Below are 12,558 nucleotides of genomic sequence, written 5' to 3'. Positions count from 1 at the left end.
ATGGTGTCGTGATGGAATTTGGTAATGAGCACACAAGACCTCAAGTAGCTGTCTAAAATCAGCTGCATTAATAGTGGATATTGGATGCAGATCTAATACTAGCATAGTCACCATGGCGTCTGTGATCCGCTTTGCGACTGGGTGACATCTTTCATACTTGCTTCCTCTTGCAAAGGATTATTTAACAGTCAATTGTTGTAAACTAATAGTAGTCTTCTTCTTGATCTGCTTCTGGGATGAAGATTCACCCCCAGCAGCAGCAGCAGCAGTGGGACTAATACTCAAGAATTGTTCTGAGGAATCCAGGATAGTGGAGGAGTCATCTAGCCTTAGCAACTTGGATGCAGGACTAACTACAATCGCTACTGAGGATATTGATAAGGACGGTGTTGTGGGTGTAGATTGCAGGCATCGGGATGTAGGTGAGAGAAGGGTCCTAGCTGATGATGGACTGCTTGTTGTTATTTTTTTAGCATAAGTTTCTGATTTTCCCAACAGCTTGCCATGAATTTGCGTCAAATGGCGTAACATGGATGAGGTTCCTAGATGGTTAAGATCCCTACCTTGACTGACTGTGGCTTTATTTACATACACTACAAATGGCTAGACAAGTGTTGTCAGGATTTGGGTAAAAATAATTCCACACATAAGAAGTGGATTTTTTGGTCTTATGTCCAGGCATGACAATGGCCTTCTTCTTATCATGTGGCAGAACTGCTTCCACCGGTGCAGGACTTACACAAACAACATCATCCTCATCAACATCCTCATTAGCGCCATCGTCGGCTACACAAATATCCCCCTCATCCTGTTGCAATACCAAAGTGGCATCCTCAACTGGTGTATCACCGGCTACACTCGGGCTGCTCAGGCACACATCTGCAGAAATGCTGAAAGGGGCCTTCTTTATGGGTACACTATCAGAATGGTCACGACTACACATAGCACTCATGGATGGACTCTCCTCAGGGATTTGTGTCATTTCTGAATCTGAACATACATTTTTCTCTAATGCCTTACTGTTTTCTTCCAGCTCAGCTTTTAAACGTAAAAGTATTTGGGCACTACTTTTGGTGTCCGAATGACAAGGTCTTGCTTGGTCATGACTGACCTTTCAATTAGATGCCTCAGTAACAGTTTCAGAACTCGCACTCATAGAGAAAGGCAAAGGCCTCATTCTTTTTTTGCCACTGCGTGTGTAGAATGGCATGTTGGCAATTATTTTTTTTCCAGCAGATAACTTTGCCTGGATTACTTGTCTTTTTTTCTTGACCAAGGTAAAAGGTTTTTTTTTACATTTTGTTTCCCTGACTTAAAAACACTATGCACTTTTACATAGGCTTTACCAGATGACGTAGAGGGATTACTATCATCATGACTGGTGCCAGCAGCTGCTTGGTGCTCCTGCACTTCTGTGTACTGCTGTGAATCTATTTTGATAACACCGTACATTTTGAGTGCAAATTCACAAGAAAAGCCTGCCAGGCCTAGTTTTTGTATTTCAGAAATGACAATTAGCAATAGAGCAAGGGAGCTTGTCTTATTGTGTGTAACCTATATAACACCGTATAATTTGACTGATAATTCAGAAGAAAAGCCTGCCAGGCCGAGTATTTGTATTTCAGCAATGACACTTAGCAATGGAGCACTCCTCTTTGTGTGTAAACTATATAGCACAGTAGAATGTGACTGCAGAATTGCATCAAGCCTGCCAGCAGTAGTATTTGTATTTTTCAGCAATGAGAATTAGCAATGGAGCTCTCCTCTTTGTGTATTCCCTATATAATACAGTACAATGTGACTGCAGAATTACACCAAGCCTGCCAGCACTAGTATTTGTATTTTTCAGCAATTAGAATTAGCAATGGAGCTCTCCTCTTTGTGTGTTACCTATATAACACAGTAGAATGTGACTGCAGTATTACATCAAGCCTGCCAGCACTAGTATTTGTATTTTTCAGCAATGGGAATTAGCAATGGAGCTCTCCTCTTTGTGTGTTACCTATATAACACAGTAGAATGTTACTGCTGAATTACACCAAGCCTGCCAGCACTAGTATTTGTACTTTTCAGCAATTAGAATTAGCAATGGAGCAATTGAGCTCTCCTCTTTGTGTGTTACCTATATAACACAGTAGAATGTGATTGCAGAATTACACCAAGCCTGCCAGCACTAGTATTTGTATTTCAGCAATGACAATTAGCAATGGAGCAATGAGCTCTCCTGAATGTCACTATAGACTTTTTTGAACACTGCTACCCCCTCGTCTTTCAATTCTATCTATGTTGCTGCCCAACTGCTCTACAGACTGTGCTACCCCTTCTGTGTCCCTCTTTGAAATGGCGCTAGATTTCCGCGGAGGGCGGTACTTATAGCTTTCAAAACTCGCAAGATCCGGGATCCGAACACAAAACAATGACGTTTTGCCTCGTTTTCGATTCCGAAAAAGCACAAAAGTATCCTAAGTTCGGTGTGTTCGATTCTCGGGGAACTGAGCCTGAGCTTCTCTAGTTTTATTGTTGCTATAAATTCAGATGTTAATGTTTAGTGTGACCATTATGACTGGTTACTTGGCCACACCCACATGACAAGATGACAGTGTCACAAAAATTGGCCAGACCACACCCAAACCCCACCCATATGACATCATAAAAGACACAGTAGTCTCAGGGTATAAAAGAGAGGGCTGGAAGCCCACAAGTCATCTGTTCCTGGCTGAAGGCAAATTGGGCACTACAATGGCCTATCAAAGAAAACAAAAGAAGGGCCACCTGCCCAAATCTCGGGCAATGACTTACCGGAAGAGGAGACGGTACACAAAGCAGAAGAAGCACGTGACCACTACTAAAGGAACAAGAAGAGGTAATATATATGTTCCAGCTAATGTAAATTACTGTCTAGACTGTGTAGTACAATATTTCCTCAACAAATTCTGTCTACCATGAAAAATTGAATCTTTAACTTAATAAGCTGTTATTTTTCATTGTTGCAGGTTACAGACGTAATCTTCTGACGTTTTAGAGGCATAAGACGTGATGATGACGGTAACCTGCTCCACCTGCCAGAGTCACCTCACCCTAAAGATCATTCAGAAAATGCAAAAAAAAGAAAAAAAGAAGAAAATGAAAAACAAATAAGTTAGTGAGTATGCAAGGCTTAGTCACACTGACAGTGTCATCTTTCTTCTGCATTGGACCATTACCATTAAGTTATTTAGCATTTAGGTTAATATAGGTGCTATTAAAAAGCATGGAATAAAAAAATAAGCAGAATTTGGTCTTCTGTGATCTTTTAAGTATTAAGGGGATTAATGTACATGTTGCATGCACACTGCACAAATGGTGCAGAATAAACACACCTTTAACAGCCTTAAGACAAGAAAACTAAAGATTAAAGATAAAAAAGGAATACATAAAATACATAATTATACTGCCTGGCCACAAAATTGTAAAGTGGAGCCACAAAGCCAGATCAGTTGTAATCTGAAAGAGAGCGGAAGAAACTTTTCCTGGTATACTTGTGAAGATCTAATGACTGCCGGTAAGGGTTCAATAACCAGAGTGAAGACCATGGACGACAGCGGACATCTATGTCTAGTACTGTTTTGGATATTAACCCTATTGGATGGTGTCCTATTGATCACTATCATTGCTGATGGGTCTGAATATAGAGCAAATATGCCTGTAAGGAAATCTCCATAGATGCTAACAACTTCCAGAGTGAGGGATATAAATGTCCACAATATTCTATTGAACATGTTTTTTAGCATCAAAAGATAGAGGTATATCTGGGATTCTTTTAGCATTTCTAATATAAGATTTATTTATTGACAGGTTCTCAAATAGCATCTACTTAATGATCTCTGCCTTACAGAGAATGTTTTATCATGCAAATAACTCCCAGCCCCAGAGGAGCTTACAATCTATATTCCCTAGCACACAGACCAGCGTTAATATTGTCAACTAACCCACCAGTATGCTTCAGGGATGTACTAGTACATTGAGTGTACCCATTCACAGAATTACAGTGAAGAAGGCTTATATGGTCATCTAGATAATGTCATTGATAAAATGCCAGACGTCCATCGTGATCTGTTCCACCTCCAAACAATACCCAACACTGCAGTGTGCCAGTTACTCCTTAACCAATCCAACAATACACACTACCTTTTTCTCTTACAGAGTGTCAAGAACATATATTTTAAAGCGTACTTAGAGAACCAGACTTACAAAAGGCACTGAAAGTCCAAGTGTGTAAGGAAAGTTATTATGGGATCAGGATATATGCGTTTCTGACGAGACTCATTTAAGAGACACACTCAGATTGGCATGCCATTCTGCCACTGAATAGTGCACGAGATCTGTTGATACCTTAGACAGCATTGTCTTACACATGATGGAGTCACATATATATATATATATATATATATATATATATATATATGTAGATATATAGCTATAAATATATATACATATATATTGTGGCACGAGCCCGCTACTGCTGAAGCACACGCAAACAACTTCTTTTTATACAGCTCTATTGTCAGGATGGAAAAATGTATTTGACACCATATGAATTTCACAGCAATTCTGGAGACCCTACACGGTAACTACACATATACCAGCTCTCTAAGGACCAGCCAGCTTCCCCAGCGTTGCTCTCACTGAACAATGAAAACAAGTAGAGTTTTATACCTGACACTCCTCCCACAGGCCTAGCTTGATGGACAGGTGACACACCCACCTTCCCTTTAAGATGAAACTCCCATCACTGCTTCTGTTTGCACTAACAGACACACCCTGTCAGTTTGCTATGAGGAAGGCGCTTCCAAACCATGTGAGTTAACCAAACTTTAAACTATTGTTTGTTACACATAAGTCTTTGCCTGGTTTACCATCAATTTAGGTGCATAACAGCACCAAGGTTTTACTCTGCTTGCACGCTTTCTCTGCATATTGTCAGCTAAATGCCTCCCTTTGTTACTTATCCCTCCCCCTAGCGTCTCCAAGTAGGGGGGCGTGGACTTCGCAAAGAGCGCATATTTTCGTGACAATGCATCTGCATTCTTGTGCAGAATTCCAGGTCTATGTTCTACTGAGAACTTGAAAGGTTACAGTGCCAAGAACCAGTGGGTTAACTTGGCATTTACCTCCCGGTTGTTCTGCATCCATCGCAATGGTGCATGATCTGTTATTAAGGTGAACTCTCTGCCTGGGAGATAATAGCGCAGAGCTTCTGTAGCCCATTTTATGGCGAGACATTCTTTCTCCACGTTGGCATATTTTTATTCTCTCGGAAGCAACTTACGACTTAGGTACAGGACAGGATTTTCTACTCCATTCTTCTCCTGTGACAAGACTGCACCTAAGCCAACACCAGAAGCATCAGTTTGGAGGAAGAACCTCCGGGTAAAATCCGGTGCTTGTAGAACTGGAGAGGAACAAAGAGCTAACTGAAGATCAGACCAGGCAGTTTCTGCAGAGTCAGACCAGGTTAATGTCCGTAAGTGGAGCAGCTCTAGTGGCGAAGTGGCTTACAAACCATTTGTAGTAACCTTAAGCAATTTATTCATGGCCCTATGGAAGGTGGCAGGTGCCCCATGCAACTAAAGGGTAGGACTTTATATTGATAGAGACCATCAGGGGTGAAAAATGCAGTCTTTGGCTTGGCCGTGGAAGTCGGGGGAACTTGCCAATAACCCTTTGTTAGATCAAGAGTTGTCAAATAGTTGCTACCAGCAACATTTTCTACCAGTTCATCCACACATGGCATTAGATAGGCATCAAACTGCGACATACTGTTTAGGGGCCTAAAGTCATTGCAGAACCTAATTGTCCCATTGGTTTTCAGGACAAGCACAATGGGACTATTCCACTCAATAGTGGACTCTTCAATCACGTCTAATTGGAGCATTTTCTCGATCTCCTTTCTCACGTCCACCCATTTGGCTTCTGGAATGCGATACGGCTTTTGCTGTACAATGACTCCTGGCACAATGTTGTGTTCGATTAGTAGTGCGCCCAGGAATGGAAGAGAAGACATCCCTTTTCCGGCGAATCATTTCTTCAGTCTGTTGTCTCTGCTTAATGGACAAAGCTGGTTCTATGGGCACTTCAGATTTTTCAATGGCAGTACTCACTACCTGAGGAGAGGTTTCCTCATCGTGCCTGTCACGGTCACTAGAGTTCTTGACCCAGCATTCTGCTAGTTGTTATCACTACTCTCAAGGCGCAGAGTCTAACGCAGCGGCTGGACTTTTCAAGGGACCCCCACAAGAGGGTTTGGGTTTTTGCGGCGTCACTGCGCAGGTTGCGGCCCTCAAGAGAGTGCAGCAGAGCAACGGAGTACAGCTTAGATATAGAATTAGACAACTAGAAGATATGCGAGTATACTCAGGAAAGCGGGTATATATGACAGTTGTAGCTAACAGCTGTCCGGCCAGAAGGTGAAATGTAATAGATGCTTTAGGAAGATCAATCAGAGGCAAGATTATCACAGATGTGGCAATGAGGTGTCTGCCCAATAGAAGAGGTATAGCGTGGGCTATGGATATCGGCCAGAGGTAAGTTTTACCACGGATGTGGCTGGGAAGTATCCGGCCAACAGATGAGAAGCAGCGGTCACTACAGCATTCAGCGGGAGGCAGGTTTTACCACGGATATGGCTGAGAAGTATCCGGCCAATAGGTGAATAGCAGCGGTCACTACAGCGTTCAGCTGGAGGCAGGTTTCACCACGGATGTGGCTGAGAAGTATCCAGCCAACAGGTGAATAGCAGCGGTCACTACAGCATACAGCGGGAGGCAGGTTTTACCACGGATATGGCTGAGAAGTATCCGGCTAACAGGTGAATAGCAGCGGTCACTACAGCATACAGCGGGAGGCAGGTTTTACCACGAATGTGGCTGAGAAGTATCCGGCTAACAGGTGAATAGCAGCGGTCACTACAGCATACAGCGGTAGGCAGGTTTACCACGGATGTGGCTGAGAAGTATCCGGCCAACAGGTGAATAGCAGCGGTCACTACAACTTACAGCGGGAGGCAGGTTTACCACGGATGTGGCTGAGAAGTATCCGACCAACAGGTGAATAGCAGCGGTCACTACAGCATACAGCGGGAGGCAGGTTTACCACGGATGTGGCTGAGAAGTATCCGGCCAACAGGTGAATAGCAGCGGTCACTACAACTTACAGCGGGAGGCAGGTTTACCACGGATGTGGCTGAGAAGTATCCGACCAACAGGTGAATAGCAGCGGTCACTACAGCATACAGCTGGAGGCAGGTTTACCACGGATGTGGCTGAGAAGTATCCGGCCAACAGGTGAATCGCAGCGGTATGTAGTCAGGAACCAGTGCAGAGGAGCTGAGGCACTGAGAGCAACAGGAACCACAGGAACGGAATACACAGCTGACACTGGGAGGTGAGAATCAAGAACAGACAATCAAAGAGAGGTCAGAGGTGCTTTAAATAGTGAGAAGGCTTATGGATTGCTAATACCAACAAGAGAAAGGTTTTAAAAGGCTTCCTGGTCTGCACATGCGCAGAAGCACAGTCAAGATAGTGGACGGCCGCAACGCAGCACAAGCGCCGGCAGAGGGGCGAGTGGCCCAACTCTAGGTCTAGAAGTTCAGTGAGTGACAGTACCCCCCCTTTAAAGGTGGACAAAGATCACTTAGATCCAGGTTTATCGGGGAACTTGATGTAAAATTTCTTCAAAAGTGTAGGGGCATTAATGTCCTCAGCACGGATCCAAGAACATTCTTCAGGACCAGGGGCCCGATTCATCAAGGTACGGGAACGCATCCGTATGAGGATAATCCGGTAGTCGTCTCTGCGCATGCGCAAAAAACGGGAGTTGAGCACCGTAAAACACCACATACGCTGCTCAAACAGTGTATCCGGCGAGCAGATCCGGCACTCAAAGGCTACTCAAACGCAAACTCCATCGGAAATACATTTGAGATGGTGGCTGACCACTTGAGAAGAAAGGGGTGGGAATGGGAGGAGAGTGGGTGCAGACTGGGTGTAGATGAGAGATCACTTGAGTAAAGTAGCCGTTATGGATTTTAACTTAAGAACAGTAGTTGTTCCCTCTCTGCGCTTACGGGAAACTGACGTCACTCATGCCTTAAATCCTTGATAAAAGTTAAGGAAGCTCAGGGTGATGTTTAAGTCCAAAGCAGGTAGCTTAAACAACTATTAAACTACTATAAATATATCCTGTGTGTTTAAAATGCACAACAAAATATGCACAACTTACATACATATTAATACAGAAATTTTTAGCAATTTTCATTTTTGGAATTTTTTTTACATTTATTTGGATATATATATATAAATTACTAATGTTTCATTAGTACGTTTGTGTAAACGAAGCCTCTTTTCCTTTCAGTCACCTTTGTAATAAATGCAACAGTCAAGTTTAAGATGTTTGATGATATTTGGGCCCTTTGGGTTCAAATCGGAACTGCTGGAATGCTGGAATGCCGGAATTAGTTAGTTTAATATATAATATGCTGCTTGCTGGGTCTTCAGTAAAGATGCCTGGCTTTTATAGGCCTGTACACTGCATTTTCGTATGCTACGCAGATATCTTCTCTACTATCATTCCCTATCCGGAATGGAGTGCAGAGTGCATTTCACTTCCGGAATGGAGTGCACAGTGCATTCACCATCCATTCCGGCTGCTAGATGGAAAAGGTACGTGCAAAAACATTCTCGTATCCTGAACAAGGCCTTTCTCACTTTAACATGGAGTTATAGCATAGTATATGTATTGGAAACGTTGGCCTAAAACACAAATTCTGAAATTTATAGTCAAAGTAAAATGGGTCTTGTATCTGCACATCTTTCCTATTGTATGTAAACCAAATTGCTAAAAACGCTACTCAGATTTATACTGCTACATTGTCACTTTTATCGGCAGAAGTGGGAGAAAATAGAGCTAGCTAACTTTTACAATAGAGACACATAGATACGAAGTCGAAAAAAAGTGATTACACACGCACATGAGTGTTGGGGAGGAATTGAACTCAGGTTTCGAGTTTGCAAAGGTGCATTCTCTAACTGCTACACCAATTAGCAAGTGATCTCAAAATGATGTCAATTGCATAGAATGAAATACAGACCAGCAACCTTAGCTAGGGCCAGGTTTTGGGATTTATAGGTAGGGATAATAGCAATCATTTCACGATAAATGATTAGAGATGGCACTCCTTGGGATACGCACTGTGTAACGATAAAAAAATTAAATCACACCAGTATTTTAAATGTGGGTAAACATTGCTTTGACCATTTAGGACACTTTTGTGTCAAAGGGGTTTGGTGGACATTTTGAAATTTACACCACTCTCATTAGTGGATGAATCCTAAAAGTGTTTGCAATCAACTTATTAGGTTCAGCTGCTTCTCTGTCTTGTTCCTGTATAGTGTTTGATTTGTCAGTTATTATTATCAACATGAGGGTTAACGTGCAATCAAGTAGATCACCCTACACACACACACACACAAATTACTGTTTTTCAAAACTTGCAGAGCTGTAAATACTAAAGTAGAAACAATGTATGATCGCAAATGCGATTTTTAGGCAGAATGATGAGCATTTGCGTATTTAACTCGCATATTTTATTCTTTGTGTGAAAACTTACTGAAGGCTCTTATACCACTTTGTACTAAAGGTTGACTTGTGGGCTCAAACTTCAGACCTAAGCATTGATGGTTGGAAGACCTAACCACCACACTATCATCTACACCAAATGGAAAATTTGTTCTCTTGCATACCTTTCAAATGTACACTCATTAAACCATGATCTTTGAACAACACAGACAGCTAAGCTCATTTGTCAAATATGTGAATAATCGTTACAAAATGCACTTACCATACATTGAATACACTTTGCAAACATGCCAGATAGCTTTTCTAACCAAACACACTCAGTCACTCGGAACTAGAGATGATCACTGACCCCCGTGTTTTGGTTTTGGTTTTGGATCTGGATTACCTGCGTGTTTTGGTTTTGGTTTTGGTTTTGTTTTGCTATTTTTGTAAAAAATAAAAAAAAATTGGTCTAAAATAACCTAATTTAGTGCTCCACCAGTTTCTTGGATAAGTGAGGTAATTCTAAAGCTAATAAATTATGAGAAAAACAGTTTAATTCCTGGTAGGCCGTCCTTATGTCTGCACACAAACCTGCTTGTCTTCCTCTCCATCTATCCCTATTGTCAATGCAGCCATCGTCTTTGAGTGTATATTACACCCTACACTTGTAGTTAAATAGAAAAAAATCAGCCTGCATTGACTGTACGTTAAATAGAAATGGACAAAGGCAGTTTGGTATCTGTCTGCATCAGACTCCCTCTCCACTACTAGTAAAATAGAAAACTATTCAGCCGTTATAGACTGTACAATATAAAACGAAATGGACCAAGGTAATTTATGACCCCCCCCCTTCCTCCACTTGTAGTTAAATCTAAAAAAAGCAGCCTGCATAGATTGAACAATATAAGAATAAATGGACCAAGGTAGTTTGGTGGCTGTCTATGACCACCCCCCCCCCCCCCCTTCACATGTAGTTAAATAGAAAAAAGCAGCCTGCATAGACTGAACAATATAAAAATAAATGGACAAAGGCAGTTTGGTATCTGTCTGCATCAGACTCCCTCTCCACAAGTAGTAAAATGGAAAAAAATTCAGCTGTTAAAGACTGTATAATATAAATAGAAATGGACAAAGGCGGTTTGGTTTCTGTCTGTATAGGCCCCCCTCCACTTGTAGAAAATAGTAAATAATTCAGCCGGTATAGACTGTAGAATATAAATAGAAATTGAGAAAAGCAGTTTGGTATCTGTCTGCATCATCCTTATCAACATCCTAATTAGCGCTCTCGTCGCCTACACAAATCTCCCCCTCATCCTCTTCTAATTCCAAAGTGGCATCCTCAATTGGTGTTTCACCGGCTACACTCGGACTGTTCAGGCACACATCAGCAGAAAGGCTGAAAGGGCCCTTCTTTATGTGTACACTATCAGAATGCTCACGATTACAATACTACTGTTGGATGGACTCTCCACAGGGATTGGTGTCATATATTTTCCTCTACTGCCTTACTGTTTTCTTGCAGCTCTGCTTTAAACGTACAGTCTTTAAAGGCTGCTGTTTTGTCAATTTCACTATAAGGGTAGGGTGTCATACACAGGCAGACACTAAACTGCCTTTGTCCATTTTTATTTTTATTGTACAGTCTATGCAGGCAGGCCCGGCGCTCCCATTAGGCAACCTTAGGCAGTTGCCTAGGGCGCCGGGTCCTGCAGGGCGCCGCTGCCGCTGACTAGATGTGAAAATCTAGTCAGCGGAGAGAAGTGGGCGAGAGGTGCAGCGGCGGCGGAGTGCCGCCGCTGTTTTTTCAATGGCCGCCGCGACTGTCAATTTTTTTTTAAGAGGCGCCCGGGCTGCACACCTGATCACTGACGTCAGTGATCAGGTGACATGTGTTTACCCGGCGGCGCCTGCTGTGCTGTAGTATCACACTGTCTGTCACAGACAGACAGTGTGAATAAAGTTTACCCAACACCTCCCTCCCTTCCCAGCATGCACCCGGCTGCTCCACCCCTCTCCTTTGCTGTAAAGAAGACGAGGAGCTGTGGGCAGCCATTAAGGAAGAGGCTCCCTGCATCTGACCAGCCTTCAGCATCAAAAACGGTAAGTATATTTAAATTATTTTTTTTTGGGTATTATTAATTTTATTTTCTAAAAAATGGGGTACCCAAAGCCCAAGTGTGGAGTAAAAAAAAAAGTTGGGGGTGGTATTTGATTTTTTTTGCACTTTATGCCTTATGTTTGATTTAAAAACTATGGTGCATAAAATAATTATTTTATTGCACCTCATGCTCTATATTTGACTTGCTTCAAGTCAATAATAGAGCATGACGTGCCAATAAAATAATTATTTTATCCACCATAGTTTTCAAATCAAAGATAGAGCATGAAGTTGCAAATAATATAAATTTTTCTCCCACATAGCTTGAAAATTAAATATAGAGCATGAGGTGGAAAATAGTATTTTTTCAATGGTATAAAAATTACTATTTTCCACGTCATACTCTATATTTGATTTGCAAAATATGCGGTGGAAAAATTATTTTGCACTTCATGCTCTATCTTTGATTTAAACACTATGGTGGATAAAATAATTATTTTATTGGCACCTCATTCTCTATTATTGACTTGTGCAAGTCAAATATAGAGCATGACGTGCCAATAAAATCATGGTGCTGCAGGGGGGGGGGGACTGAGGACATGGTGCTGCAGGGGGGGGGACAGAGGACATGGTGCTGCAGAAGGGGCGGGACAGAGGACATGGTGCTGCGGGCGGGGGACGACAGAGAACATGGTGCTGCAGGGGGGGGGACAGAGGACATGGTGCTGCAGGGGGGGACAGAGGACATGGTGCTGCAGGGGGAAGGACAGAGGACATGGTGCTGCAGGGGGGGGGCAGAGAACATGTTGCTGCAGGGGGGGACAGAGGACATGGTGCTGCAGGGGGGACGGAACAGAGGA

At 42.5% G+C, this 12,558-nt stretch overlaps 1 long non-coding RNA gene across 1 annotated transcript; it reads left to right on the top strand.

Moving 5' to 3' along the window:
* The first annotated feature begins 2,717 nt into the window (after positions 1-2,717).
* LOC142140379 (uncharacterized) lies at positions 2,718-3,273 on the top strand. Its single transcript, XR_012688439.1, has 2 exons — positions 2,718-2,863; positions 2,994-3,273. It is a non-coding gene; the product is annotated as an uncharacterized LOC142140379 (long non-coding RNA).
* Positions 3,274-12,558: the final 9,285 nt, after the last annotated feature.

Source organism: Mixophyes fleayi, chromosome 2 (genome assembly GCF_038048845.1).
Source record: "Mixophyes fleayi isolate aMixFle1 chromosome 2, aMixFle1.hap1, whole genome shotgun sequence".
In the NCBI taxonomy this organism is placed as follows: Eukaryota; Metazoa; Chordata; class Amphibia; order Anura; family Limnodynastidae; genus Mixophyes; species Mixophyes fleayi.
The sequence above is the reverse complement of the archived record's forward strand: the minus strand, read 5'-3'. Positions and strand labels throughout refer to the sequence as shown.